Below are 15059 nucleotides of genomic sequence, written 5' to 3' on the forward strand. Positions count from 1 at the left end.
TTATTGGAAAGTATAAAATTAAAATGGACGTTTGTGATTTTTTCAGTATTCCTCCATGGCTCAAAATCCCATGAAATTATGGGGAAAACCTCAGACATAGTTGGGGCCTTTCTAATGACTTGTTCCATTCTTCTTCATGGTAATTACTGGATTGTTCTGTGCCATATAGGAGACAATCATCTTAAAGTTTAAGCCAAATCCCTCTGTAATGTGCTTGAGATATTAAAGAAAAAGTTAAAATAACATATTTGAAATGATACTAATATTATCTTCAACTGTGGTAAGTATCTGGCTACTTGCAAATCTTTACAAATTACATATCTGAATTTTAAAAAGAGAGCCTATATTGATTTATCTTCAATGTGTGCTCAGAGGATTATGGCCAACGGGTGCTCAGCTGTTGTCCAGCTGTGTCAATCATGGCCAGTCAAATGCAGAACCAGAGTCTGCACATTCACAAGAATAGTTCTGACTCTCCTGACCAGACGGCTAAGTAAGTCATGATTTCATGCCAAAAAGAAATGGCCTTTTAGTGGCCAAAAGACTGTTTTTTATATTCTGTGGAAACCTGTTATGGTGTTCTTACTACTAACGTCATTGCTATAGTCTCTCATTCCAAATTCATTACTTTACCACAGCCTCCCATTTTGCCTTCCCAACCAGGAAATAGTGGTGAGATTTCTTTTAAAATATTTTAAAATTCAAGAAAACATTTGTGATACAGTTATTACCAGCTCTCAGGGTAAACACAAATCTAGCTTAGTTTTAGGGCATGATTTTTGTAATACCTTTTGAGGCAGAACTTCTGAGATAAAAATGCATGACTGTGCTTGGATCAGAAGAGATTGTGGAAAAGTAAAAATGAGGCTCAGATTGGGGGGGATTTGTTCTTTATCAATGTTATAATAGTGTTTGTAAAATAAATATAAACCAGGGGGATTTTCAAAAAGCAAAAGCAATAATGAGACCTAGGAAGTTGTCAGAAAGAGATGTAAATCATTTTGGACTTAAGGGAATTTAGCTCATTTTTAAATGCTTCCAGAAAATGAGATTCTACATAGACAACTATTTGCTGTTCCCCCAATAGAATAATACATAATGCTTTTTTGAGATTTACTATGTGCCAGTTCTACAGTAATCATGGATTCTCTTAACCCTTTTAGCAACCCACAACCTCATGACATAGGCTCTCTGGTTATGGCCTTTTTATGGATAAGGAAAGAGACTTAGAGAATCAGTAACACCCCCAAAGGCACACAACCAGTAATGGTAGGGCTCGGACTTGAATCCAGGTGGTCTAGCTGGGGAGTCTCACTCTACACCTTATCACTTTCCTTGAGCATCACATGTGGTCATAGCAAAAAATGCATCATTGTTGACATTGAGAAGCCTAATCCTCCAATCAGATTAAAAAAAAACAAAACAGTATAGATCTGACTGAGTGTTTTCTGATTCATAAATTACTATCAGATAAAGAAGAATATCTTGACTAGATCTGGTGGGGCAGCCTATAACCAAGACAAGGACATTTATGAATCCTGAATATTTTGGGCTCAAAATGCCCTGTCTCTTATAGCATTTTCTTTAATCCTCAATCCCACCCACCCTACACTTCCCTCTTAACCCCCTTCCCTCTCTGAGAGGAGACCATTGAATCCTCCTTTCTCCTCTGACCCCCACTGCATTTTCCCATATAGCTCTGTCCTAGCCCTTTGTCTATATTAATGCTAGGGCTCAAGTTAATGTCCCCCTCACTGGACTGTGAACCCTTTAAGGGCGGGAGTCCTAGTTTACTGAGCACTGAGCCTACAGTGCATGGCATAGAGTAGTTACACAAAAGTATTTTGTAATGAAGGAATTAATAAGTTCCCAAACACTCAACAGTCTCACTTTCTCATTTACCTATAATGAAAGTTCCTGCTTGGACAGGGAGAGGACAGTCATAAGAGAAAACAACACAATCCTTGCTATTAGATTATAGGATACGGTAGTAAAAATCTTTGCACACTGCACCCACAACAGATGTTGAGTACTCAATAAATGTTTGTTGAGTAAATAAAAACCAACCATGAGAACCTTCCACCGAGCTTACAAACTCAAGAATTCACCAGGGGATAGAGAAACTGATTGTAACTCACGGCTTTTAAAAGACAGGACCTAAGAATACCCACAAGTGATCTTTAAATCTGGAGTTCCCTCATAATATTCCCTTCATCTACTATTAGGGGGTGGTGAATATGAGGGTGTGCCCCTCCCCTGACTGCTCCTGCAATGAAGAGCTGCAGTTGGGGAAAGGAGAAAAGACCAAGACATCCTGGAGAGTTCGAGTGTAGCACTGGTCCCCTAGGCTGCTGGGCAAGGCTGAATTCTCTGTTTTAGGATAAGATCCAAGCTTTGTTTGGAAGGAAAGGGGTCCCATGGGATGTGATAGTTTCTAGGTTTCCCACAATGTCACTGTCATTTTATAAAAGCTGACACATTGCCTTTGCGTCTGTGTGATCAAAGTTGATTCATTCATTCTATAAACCTGAAGGTTGCATTTGAACTTGGCATTAATTTTGTTTTTCTCAGGCTCAGCTTTTTGCCCTGAGGCTCCTCACAGATTTTCATGGACTTTGTTCTGGAAAAAAAATAAAATTTAAAAAAAGAGAATGAGCCTGATCTTCCCAGGGCCTGAATTAGCCCCTGGTCACACATCTGCCTCAGAGGCAGCACAGTGGTTTTTCTCGGGCTTCCAGGCACCACCTCAGGCTCCACAGCAGGAGACACTTGAACCCCGGAGAGATGGGGCCTGGAATCAGGAAAGGTAGCAAATGTCACACGAGGCTGAAATGTGACCTCTGAGACTGTTAACTAATTACTTTAGTTTGGAAGCTTTCTTGGCAAAGGTTTAAATCTTCATCCAACTACTTTGTAGTTTTATACAACCACAAATTGCTGGGATGCTGTGAGGAAATAAGAAGAGAAAATAAGAAGGGAAAACGGGTATTTTAATTAATTGAATTTTCTGGTTAATTCCGTTTGCTGAGTATTTGTTGTCTAACTGCTGGGCTCAGTACCCTGCTGGGTGCAGTGGAGAAAAAATAGGAACTGCACAATGTGATGCTTGACTACAGTGAATATATCTTGTGATTTCTTCTCCTTTAGCCTTTCTTTATCAAGTCTCTTCAAAGTGTTTTAGCCCTCATCGATGCCTTAATAAGTTCGGAAAAGCTAATGTAATTTAATCTTCCCTCTATGTATTTCCAATGCTCAGCACATACCTGGCACAAAGTGGGTGCTCAATAAATCTTTACTGAATTGAATTGCATCATGGAGGTGATATAAGGGATTGTATAGCATCTATATTGATTCGAAGACATATGATAAAACTTTACTTATTTGACAAATCCATTATATCAATCTATTTGCTGGGCTAAAGGTCTGTTTTTAGTTAACTTTTGAGTGAGAAGCAGTGCATCACGTAGTAAAACCATCTCAATGAAATAACAAATCCTTTTTGGCATCTACTAATTTATTCAGCAAATTCATTTTATTTTGCTTTTTCCCAGCTTTATTGAGATACTAGAGGCCTGGTGCACAAAAATTTGTGCACTCGGAGGGTAGGGGGGTCCCTCAGCCAAGCCTGTGCCCTCTCGCAGTCTGGGACCCCTTAGGGGATGACCACCTGCTGGCTTAGGCTTGCTCCCCGGGGGATTAGGCCTAAGATGGCAATCAGACATCCCTCTGGCAGCCTGGCAGCCCTCGGGGGATGTCCATTTGCCAGCGGGGAGCAGACCTAAACTGCAGTCGGACATCCTTAGCGCTGCTGGGGAGGCAGGAGAGGCTCCCACCACCACCGCTGTACTGGCAGCCATCAGCCTGGCTTGTGGCTGAGCAGAGCTCCTCCCATGTGAGAGCGCCCTGACCACCGGAGGGCAGCTCCTGCATAGAGCATCTGCCCCCTGGTGGTCAGTGTGTGTCATAGTGACCAGTCATTCCCAGTCATTCTGCTGTTAGGGTCAGTTTGCATATTACCCTTTTACTATATAGGATAGAGGCCTGGTGCATGGATGGGGGCCAGCTGGTTTGCCCTGAAGGGTGTCCTGGATCAGGGTGGGGGTCCTGCTTGGGTGCCTGGCTAGCCTGGGTGAGGGGATGGTGGCTGTTTGCAGCTGGTCACACCCCCTTCAGGGTGGGGGTCCCCACTGGGGTGCCTAGCCAGTCTGGGTGAGGGGCTGAGGGCCATTTTCAGGCTGGCAGGCAACTGAAGCTCCCAACCTCTCCTTTTTTCTTTTTTTTTTATTCTGGGAATTATTTACCTTCTTTTTTTTTTTTTTTTAATATATTTTATTGATTTTTTACAGAGAGGAAGGGAGAGAGATTGAGAGTTAGAAACATCGATGAGAGAGAAACATCGATAAGCTGCCTCCTGCACATCTCCTACCGGGGATATGTCCGCAACCCAGGTACATGCCCTTGACCGGAATCGAACCTGGGACCTTTCAGTCCGCAGGCCGACGCTCTATCCACTGAGCCAAACCGGTTTTGGCAGATTTATTTACCTTCTATGGCTGTCACTGGAACTGAGAGCTGGCTTTAGCTCTGAGGCTCGGCTCCAGCTCTGAGACCTTGGCTGCTGAAAGCAGGTATCTGGGTTTGTTTGGCTTCTATAATTGAAACACTGCTGCAGCTCCAGCTCTGAGGGCCGGCTGGTTGAAAGCAGGTTCCTGGGGTTTGTTTAGCTTCTATAATTGCAACATTGTTTCTTAGAGTTAAGCTCAGAGGCCCGCAGCGGCAGGTGGGGAACCTTGGCTTCCTCCATCACTGGAGCAAGCAAGCCTCCTGTTCACTTCAGCTGCCTGGCTGCCGGCCGCCATCTTGGCTGACAGTTAAGTTGCATATCACCCTGATTAGCCAATGGGAAGCGTGTCGGAGGTATGGTTAATTACCATGTTTGTCTATTATTAGATACGATGATTGGCATACAACATCGCATGAGTTTAAGGTGTACAACATGATTTGATGCATGTATTTATTGTGAGATGACTACCTTAATGAGGTTAGTTAACACCTTCATCCCTTATATTATTTATTGTGTGTGTGTGTATGTGTGTGGTGACAACATTTAAGGTCTGAATCAGTAACTTTCAAGGATATAATATAATATTGTTAACTAGAGTGAACATGCTGTATGCTAGATCCCCAGATCTTATTCATCTTATAACTGGAAGTTTGTGTCTTCTAACCAACATCTCTCCCTCCCCCCACTTCTCCTTTCCACCTCCAATCCTGGCACCTGGAAACCACATTCTACTCTGTTTCTATGAGTTTGGCTTTATTTTTAGATTCCACATGCAGCAACTTAATGTTTCATGTTTCTGTCACAGTGTCCACAATTCAATAAGCAAAATATTGGGCCCTTGATATTCATTTACGATGTGGGCATGGTCAGAATGAGGATATCTGTCTCGGTCTCTTCCTGAGCCCCCAAATTTCAGATAATCAGCTACTGCAGCTGCCTACCCCTTCAGCTCAAGAACTGCTTCAGATCCCAATTCTCACCACCAACTCTGATTATATACCTTTTCTCTCATCAGCAACCTTATGCTGTGACCTAAGATCTAGCCTCTTTCTTCTTTATTTTTAAAATATATTTTTTATTGATTTTACTGAAAGGAAGGGAGAGGTATAGAGAATTAGAAACATTAATGAGAGAGACACATCAATCAGCTGCCTCCTGCACGCCCCTTACTGGGGATTGAGGTCATAACCAAGGTACATGCCCTTGACCGGAATTGAGCCTGGAACCCTTCAGCCCCCTGGCCAATGCTCTATTCACTGAGCCAAACCGGTTAGGGCCAGCCTCTTTCTTCTTATTGTGGGTGCTGGCTTTGGGTCCACCGTCCCTTAAGGAGACAACCAGAGCAAGGAGCTCAGGGAAAGGAGTCTGGAATGCTGCCTCTCAAGCAGAGGCAGAGCAGAAGCCCTGGCTGGAGTGTGGAAGAAGCAGTGAGCCAGGCCATGCCTTGTGCTGCTGGACGGAGCCCTGCCCAGAACCACAGCAGCTGCTGCAGGAAGTGCCAACCAGGGATGGTCCCGCCTCTATTCTCCAATGTCAGAAAGGCTCTTAGAATAAGGGTAGGCCTACTCTTCCTTTGATTGCTGAGGGAGGGTTGAGTGGTGATAGAGGGAAAAAGCAGAATCCACACAAGATGACCTTAGCCCTCTCAACAAACGAAAAGGCAGCGCTGTCTACAGAGGAAAGTTTTAGAAGGTAGCTGTGGAGGAGGGACAGCTAGAATCAGTAGCAGATAAAGAGGATTGGGGGTAGTAGCCAGCTTCCTTGTGAAATTGAGAGCTTTAATCTAAAGACTCTGCAGAGAGATCTCTATTTGGAGTTGGGAAGTCATCTGCCTCTCACGGTCCTTTATCCTTTTGATGCTCCAGCCTGCCGGGTGGCTCTTCTGCCAACAGCACAGCCACCTACCATGATACACATCTTGCAGAGAAATAAAATCACCTACTATGGCCCCCAAATGAAGAGTAAGATTAAGAGTATGTGAGTATATTGCATCTTGACCTGGTTTGGCTTGCCTTCTGAGGATTCTTAGAGGTTTGCTCTTAGAGTGCTCATAAAAGTCCTGATTTGTTCTTTAAATAGAACTAAGGCTGCCCCATGGAGCTGGGAGCGGATCCTGACAGCCTGGTTGGGTGCTGGGGCTCACAATTTGATGTAGACAGATGTGAATTCGGTCCTGGCTCAACAACCTACATGGCCTTGGACAAGTTATTTAATCTCTGCGGCTCAGTGTTTGAATCTGGGGATGATGACAGCCCTTTTTAATAATATTGCAGGGACTGAGTGGTAAAAGTGTATAAAGAAAACCTCTAACAATGTCTGGCACATAAGAGATGCTTTAAAAATAGTAACAGTTCCTTGTGCTTTATTCAGCACCCTTTTGTTACTGAGTGTTGATGAGGATCCTGAAAAATGTCCTCAGAGCTAGTGTAGTAAGAGGAATCATCTGGATTTAGCCTTCTTTTCTAGGTCCGTATAGCAGGATATGTCAGCCCTTTTTACATTGTTAAGGTTTCAAGTTCAGGAGGAAATTTTTTCTTTTTTCCCCCCCTTTTTTAAATTAAATATACTTTTATTGATTTCAGAGAGGAAGGGAAAGGGAGAGAGAGAGAGAGAGAGAGAGAGAGAGAGAGAGAGAGAGAGAGAAAGGAGGGAAGGAGGGAGGGAGGGAGGGAGGAAGGGAGGGAGGGGGGGAGAGAGAGAGAGAGAGAGAGAGAGAGAGAGAGAGAGAGAGAGAGAAAGAAAGAAAGAAAGAAAGAAAGAAAGAAAGAAAGAAAGAAAGAAAGAAAGAAAGAAAGAAAGAAAGAAAGAAAGGTCACCTCCTGCGCGCCCTCTACTGGGGATTGAGCCTACAACCCAGGCATGTGCTCTTGATCAGAATCGAACCTGAGACCCTTCAGTCTGCAGGCTGATGCTCTATCCACTCAGCCAAACCAGCTAAGGCAGGAAATATTTCTTAAAACACTTCATAACTATTACAGCCATTTTCTCTGGAATCTCTTCATTGTGTTAACTTTTCCCCACAAAACTTCTAGATGCTATCTAGAATCTGAATATCCAATGAAATAAAGCTTTCATACAAGAAACGGAGAAAAGAAGAAACTTTTACTCAGATATGTGGAACTTTCTAGTGTTCTGTTCTTCGCTTTGCATACCAATTGTGTCTGTTTTTAGATCGATCTTCTGTCACGTTTTGCCTTTATTTCATCCCATTTGGAAATATGCTCTAAGCATCTCAGCTCAGCAGGGCCATTCCATAAGAACTCTGCTCATCGAAACACGGGGTTGACTTGGCTTTCTCAGACAGAAGAATGTCCCTACCCACCCCCACCAAATCCACCTGTTTCTCTTTTCCATTTGGTGATTAATTATGAAGCTTTAGAAAAATGGTTCTGCAGAATAATGTAAACCGTCATTACTCCATTGCTGATAACTACAGATTTCACTCCGGTTACCATACATTTTTAAACTATTACTATTTTAGTGCAATCTCCACTTGATTTGGAGAAAAATAAAGTCACTGGAAAGAGAATGCCAAACAATCAATCAGTTAAAGGGAAGTCTTAAAACCTATAAAAAAGAACATGTGAAGGGTGAGTTATTTGCATGTTGAGGGATCTGCGCTAGCAAATGATGAGAGCCGTTGGTGGGGAGCTGGCTTAATTGAAACCCTTCGCTGGAAACCAGGGAGAAGTAAAAAATGCAAGAAGCTGCTTAATGCTCACAGAATGATACCGGTAGGATATATAAAACTGAGGCGAATACTAATAACAGATTTATTTCCTGCTGAAATGATGAGACAGGGGGGGAAAAATAGGAGACAGACCTAAGTTATGAAAAGGTGAAATCTGGAAGGAGGGATTGAGCTGATCCCCACTTTCAAGTCCATTTAGGATGTTCTATAGACCTACCATTCCCAGCTGCAGGGGGGAGGGTGCAGGGAGCCCTCTGTCTGTGGAGGAGACTTGGGCAGCCGATTGCAGCCTAAAAGCCAACAGAAAACAAAGGCTCATTTCTGCCGTTAGAAATGCAAACCATCATGGTTGCTGCTCCTCGGATGGATCCTACCCCTTCTACTAGAATTTCCTTTCCTAATCTAGGTGAGTTTTGTATGAAACTTTGAAAGCTGTTACAACATTTGTTATTCATATCATACATGTGAGTGAACTAGGGAATTTGCTAAGCATTTCATTTTGAAATTTCCAATTGACTTCCCCAGGCCTCTCACATTAAATGACATAAAACAGAATATGCAGACCGTGTCCTCTGTGAGTTCTTTTTCTCAGAAGAAAAACGGGTGTGATAAGATTGCCGGGGATTATATAACCATCACTGAACAGATAAAGTGCCTGTCCAGTACAGAATTTCGGAGCTGGGAGCAACCTCAGACCCCATCTGGGCTAGTGGCACGCAGTTACATCTGCCCACTGGAGCTTGTTTCTGACCCAGGAGATGAAGATAAACTTGTATTCCTAGAACCTTCATCACCCCTCACCTGGGCTACCCCCGCAGAATGATCCCTCCTGCTATCCTGTGTATTTTGAAGTTAACAACATATGTTTTTGCAGCTCAAAACCTTAAAAAAAATAAAAGTAAAGAGAAAGCATCGCTCCTTGAGTTTCAAAACACTGTTTAGAAACCCAAAAGCTGAGAATGCCTGAGTGTAGGTGAGGGTTTCTCAACTTGGGCACCACTGACATTTTAGACTGGGTAACTCCTTGTTGTGAGGGGCTGTCTTGTGCACTGTAGGATATTTAGTAGCACCCTTAACCGGAGTTCCTCCACCCCCACCCCGCCAGTATGACAGCCAAAAATGCCTCCCACATTGCTAAATGTTGGGGCAGGAGACAGGGTGGACAAACTTACTCCTGGCTGAGAACCGTTGATGTGTGGTTTGTGCAAAAACAAATATAAGCAAGATATTTGATGATTTAAAAGCCAGTCCTTCACTCACCATGTACACAACCTCTCCAACACTGAATGTTACCGTTTTGTAAAAATCTTGGCCAGTTACGTGGCAGTTGTTCTGATAGCACTCAATCAGAAGGCTCTCCAAGAACTATATGCCACATTGCTTTTGCCAAGAGACCGGAGAGAAGAGTCCCATGCCAGTCCTGGGGTTGTAGAAGTGAGATGTTACAGAAAATACGGAAGTCTGGGTGAAATTCTGTCCTGATGCGGGAGTGAAGGGGCTTCAGCTGCATCTGTGTGATCCCAGAGTGGAGTTGGCTATGGGGGTGTTGCCTTCCTTCCTCAGGTCTCATGTTCCTCGTCCAAAAACTTAGGAGTGACCAGTTGAAGAATCTACCTAGCAAATATGCTTTTATGAATGGTGTTTCATCTTTTGCATTTGCTTTTGGGATTGAACAACCGAATACTTTAATTTGTGTTAGAACTAAGCATATCTTTGTTCAAATCAGTTGGAGGATAGAACAACTCCTAGGTAGTCTTTTGTATTACTCATTCTAGAACCCCCAAGGTTTAAAAAAAAAAGTGTGGTGTGTGTGTCTGTGTGTGTCCAAATTACAGATCCCTATTAGGATTTGCTCCCTCAGCCCTAGGAATGCAGGGAGAAACTATAAAGAAGGACTACATGTCAAGCTCTGCATTGGTGTGTTAAATATCCCATCTTCTTAGGCCTCACAGCAACCCCATTGTATAGGTGCTAAGAACAAGGGAAATACACCGTTCAAGGTCAGACAGCTACTATGGGGGAAACAAAAATTCAAATCAAGCTCTAAGAGAGTTGTGAGTTCCCTGAGCTCAATTTGCAAGCCTCCCCTGACTGACTTGGCCCCATATGGCTGGGCGATAGTTGCTTGTTGAATGGAGAGCCCTGCCCACCACTGCCCTGCCAGCCAGGGCACCTCCACCCCTGCTAACTGCCCCAGCCAGTTAGGGGTTGCCCCAAAGTGTCAGGGTTGAGGGCTAGGCTTCATCATCCCACCACGGTGGGAGCCTGCCCGGACAGGGCTGCAGTGGCTTTGGCTCCTTTCAGCACTTCCAGACTAGATGCTGTGCTGATCCCAAGGGCACGAGGTCTGCTTTCCCAGTGGTGCCACAGGGACTAGGCAATACACCCAAGAAGTGGTGGGAAGACTTAACTCCTTGTTAGGGAAAAGTTGGACCAGTGAAAGACAGAAAATCGAAATGAGCCAGCATACAAATGCCCCTCCTTTCTCCCCCATCAGACTGTCTGAGGGGTAGCAGATCCACTTAGTCTTAATGGAGACCCAGCGACCAGCTTTGTCTTCTCGTGAAGCTGAGACCCAGCTCAGTAAGGTACCACCTTCCATTTGCTTTCTTTCCTTCTCTGCCTCACTTGCACACACCACCCCAATAAAGGCTAACACCTGTACGTTTTGGCATAGGCTCTGTTTTCTAGGGATCCTTGGCTAAAACATAAGCATATATTCTTTTATTTATAAAACTAGAGGCCCGGAGCACAGAAATGTGCACTGGTGGGGGCATGGCCTGCGGGGATCGGCCCACTGTGGGAGCACCACTCATCCGGGTCAGCTGTGGATCTGCTGTCTGAGCAGCTGCTGAATGAGGAAATTAGTCTGAGCTGATATTTTGGGGTAATGTCTTGGGTAAAGACGTGTTCTGTGTCCTGGAGGAACCTGGCAGAGAGCTTTGCACCCCAAAGCCACTTGGTGAATGTCCTTGAGGTGGGGTGCCAGGTCGGTGACACCATCCAGGATGTTCAGGGCAGCCATGCTCCAGGATCCTCAGCCATCAGGACAGCCTCCAAAAGGGGTCCCCAGTCACTTCCCCTCTTGCCAGCTCCCTGTACTCTTTCTAGAACACACCTTTGAGGGCCTGCATCAGCTGGTGGGATCAGACCAGAATCTGGATTGTCTCAGGTATTTGATAGGTACAGAGACTCAACCTCACCCTGGGCCTGCTAGCGGCTGCTCCCACTGTGGGAGCACACTGACCACCAGGGGACAGCTCCTGCGTTGAGCATCTGCCCCTGGTGGTCAGTGCACATCATAACGATTGGTCAAGCAGTCGTTCTGGTCGTTCCACCTTTCGGGCGCTGGACTTTTATTATATAGGATGGCAATGTTCCCACCCGTCCCTCAAAAGTCCAAGAAAAAAAGAAAAACAAAACTTTTCTTAGTAGATGTTATCCCTCAGTGATGATAGCTAACAGACATTTTGAAAGAAAAATAAACCACCACAGTATATGGTTATAGGAAGCAGTGCAGGAAGATGACGCTAACTGTCCCTTTGTGGTCTCCTTGTACCTGCCCTGACCACCACCTGCTTTTCTCCCCTTGCTTCTAGACAAAAGGGTCGTGTTAATGCTTTCTTGATCAGAAAGGCTGTATTTGTCTTACCGTGACGGTATGTGTAGCCTGTTCGGATGGAAAGTATCAGTTACCCTCAGGCCATGTCCTAGTTCTCCTGCTTATTAGCTGTGTAACTTGAGAAAGCCATAATATCTCTGAATAGATACTTCCTCAGCTGTAAAATGGAAAGAAATCTACCTGTGTCACCTTTCCCATAGGCTGATGTGATGGAGTCTAAGCACTTTGAAGCCCCATACAGATGTTCTTTAACTGTGTGAGGGGAGGTAAGAAAATGACTCTAATTAAAGTTTCCCTCACTGAAAATAATGAAACACTTCAGCAGAAAAATGTAATGGAATAAATCACTTAAATCTTCTTAAATATCTTCAAGATAATTATTATGATGAAAAGTTAAAGGGTTGAGACTCCTGGCAAAAATGGAATAAGAGAGACTGGATTTTCCCTCCCAGATGAAACAAACAAGTATATACGTGTGTGTGTGTGTGTGTGTGTGTGTGTGTGTGTGTGTGTGTGTGTAATTTGCAAGATACTGGACATCAAGCAATGCAACAATTCCCCGAGAGAAAGGAAACAAACGCAGTGATCAATGGAGCTGAGGGTCCCAGAAACCAAGGCGTTTGGAGTTGAGAGCAGAGTTTCAGCAGTGCGAGAGATGTGCAGACACAGAACCCTGGAGAAGTACCGTGGGTCCCCTCGCCCAGGTATTCAGCCGAGTACTCATCAGCACAGGCATGTGAGAGAACTACTTGGAGCTGAGGGAAACCACCCAGAAAGGTGAGCGGGAACAGTAGCTGGTGCTTAGACCAGGCATGGAATAGTGCCTTTTTCTCCCAGTCAGACCAGAAAACCTCTTCACTCACCAGGCACTGGGTAGAGGACTTAGAATAGCCTTGCCTCTACACTGGGAAACAATTGGCCCTAAACTAAACATCGCTCTGGTCCAGCCCAACAAATCTTAAAAACAAGAGGATCGAGGTGTTTCTGAGTAACTAAACTACATCCCAGAACAAAGCTTAACAATATTTATAGGAATACAAAAATACCTAGTGTCCAACATGGTCAGAATGACAATGCCTGGCACCCAATAAAAAATTACCAGGCATGCAAAGAAACAGCAACATATGGCTCATAATAATGAAAAAAATATTCATCAAAAATGACTCAGAACTGACAGCAGATGTTAGAATTAGCAGAGAAGGACACTAAAAGTTACTATAATTGTATTTCAAATATTCAGATCTTAAATAGGGACAAAGATTTTTTTTAAGAAAAAAGATTCAGATCAAACACCTAGAGACAAAAACTGCAATGTCTGAGCTGAAAGATACCCAGCATGGAATTAGTAGTATATCCATAATGAAATACTACTTAGCAATGAAAAGGAATGAACTATGGATACAACACTGATGAATCTCAAAGTAATTGTGCTGAGTGAAATGATCCAGACAAAAAGGTTGCATACTGTAAAAATCCTTTTATGTGAAATTCTGAAAGTGCAACATAATCCATAGTTACAGAAAGCAAATCAATGATTACCTGGTTGGGGGCAGGGAAGAGATTTCTAAGAGGCACAAGGAAACTTTTGGAGGTGATAAATATGTTCGCTCTTTTTATTTTTACTATGGTTTTCTGGGTATATACAGATGTCAAACGTGTACACTTTAAATATGTGCAGTTTATTGTGTATTGGTTATAACTCAGTAAAGCTATTTTTAGAAACTAAAGTGATAAAAGTATATTTAGAAAAACACTGCACACAGCTTGGAAAATAGAGGACTTATATAACCACATGTTTCCTTAACATTTTGTAAATTTTGGAGAATGGTAAAATAAATATTTAAATCTGTAATTTTTATTACATCTACATTTATAGTGTCTGTAGACTATATCTATTGTATAGTATCTATAGTGTCTAGACTGGTAACTAAAATTTGGTTTGGGGTTTCTTTTTTGACAATACATGAGAAAAATGTCCTATTCTTTAAAACTACATATTTGGATGAGTATTTTTTATTTGTTCACTTATTCATTTATTCAATTAAATTATCAAGAACTTGCTACAAATCAGGCAGTTTTCAAGACACTAGGTATATGACTCTGGGCTTTGCTTTCCTCATTTGTAAATGCTCATTCTTGGATGCCTGCACCACCCTCCCACTGTGCTGATAGATAGCATGGGTAGGGGGTGGTCAGGCTCTGAGATCCTCGATGATAAAGCTATCTAGGTGGTATAACAAAGATATGAGTCCCTAACTTCTCTGCTCTATATCTTTCCAAAGAGTAATTTTAGGCCACGTAAAGCATTTTTGTGGCTGCTCTGTCTGTGGAGTAGCCTTCTTTCTGTTCCACTGCTTCACTAATAAGCTCTCTTTTAACTCTAAAAAGAAAAGGCATCTTTGCCATAAAAGTTTTCATGAAAATGAAATTAGGCATTTTAGTTTTGTTTGTTAAAAAATGCCCATAAAAACTTCTAAGGCAGTTTGAAAACTAATTCCCGATTGCTTCAAAGCGCAAACTCACATACGGTTATAAATTAGCATTTGGTCTAGTGCAGGGCAGCAGACCAAGCTTTTGTCCAGCCTTTCTCCTTAATCTGAAGTGTTCCCAGTCCCACCCACCCTTTCTTTAAGCAAAATTTAGACGTTAATAGACACTAAATTGCTTCTCTTTTTGAAGTCCTTTTCACACTTATCTCTAAGCATACACGATCTACTTCCTTTTGTTTGTTTTTTTAATTCTTTATTGTTTAAAGTATTACATATGAATCCTTTCCCCCCATTGACCTCTCCCCGCTTGTTCCCACCCACCCCTCAAGAACATGCCCTCACCCCCACTACTGACTGTGTCTATGGGTTATGCTTATATACATGCATGCAAGTCCTTTTGTTGATCTCTCACACACCCTCCCCCCACCCCCCACCCCCAAACCCCACCTCCCCCTGAGGTTGGATGGTCTGTTTGATGCTTCTATGTCTCTGGATATATTTTAGTTCATCAGTTTATGTTGTTCATTATATTCCACATATGAGTGAGATCATGTGATATTTATCTTTCTCCGACTGGCTTATTTCGCTTAGCATAATGCTCTCCAGTTCTATGCATGCTGTTGCAAATGATAAGAGTTGAATTTTTTAATTAAAAAAAAAAGAAGCCAGAAATACACAAGGCAAATTTCAGTT

The 15059-nt window shown here is 43.0% G+C and overlaps 1 protein-coding gene across 2 annotated transcripts in view; it reads left to right on the forward strand.

Annotated features, from left to right (window-relative positions):
- Positions 1 to 15059, forward strand: part of AK5 (adenylate kinase 5) — a 210446-nt gene that overhangs the window by 106809 nt on the left and 88578 nt on the right. The gene's annotated exons all lie outside the window — the stretch shown is intronic.

Source organism: Myotis myotis, unplaced genomic scaffold (assembly GCF_014108235.1).
Source record: "Myotis myotis isolate mMyoMyo1 unplaced genomic scaffold, mMyoMyo1.p scaffold_m19_p_2, whole genome shotgun sequence".
Classification (NCBI taxonomy): Eukaryota; Metazoa; Chordata; class Mammalia; order Chiroptera; family Vespertilionidae; genus Myotis; species Myotis myotis.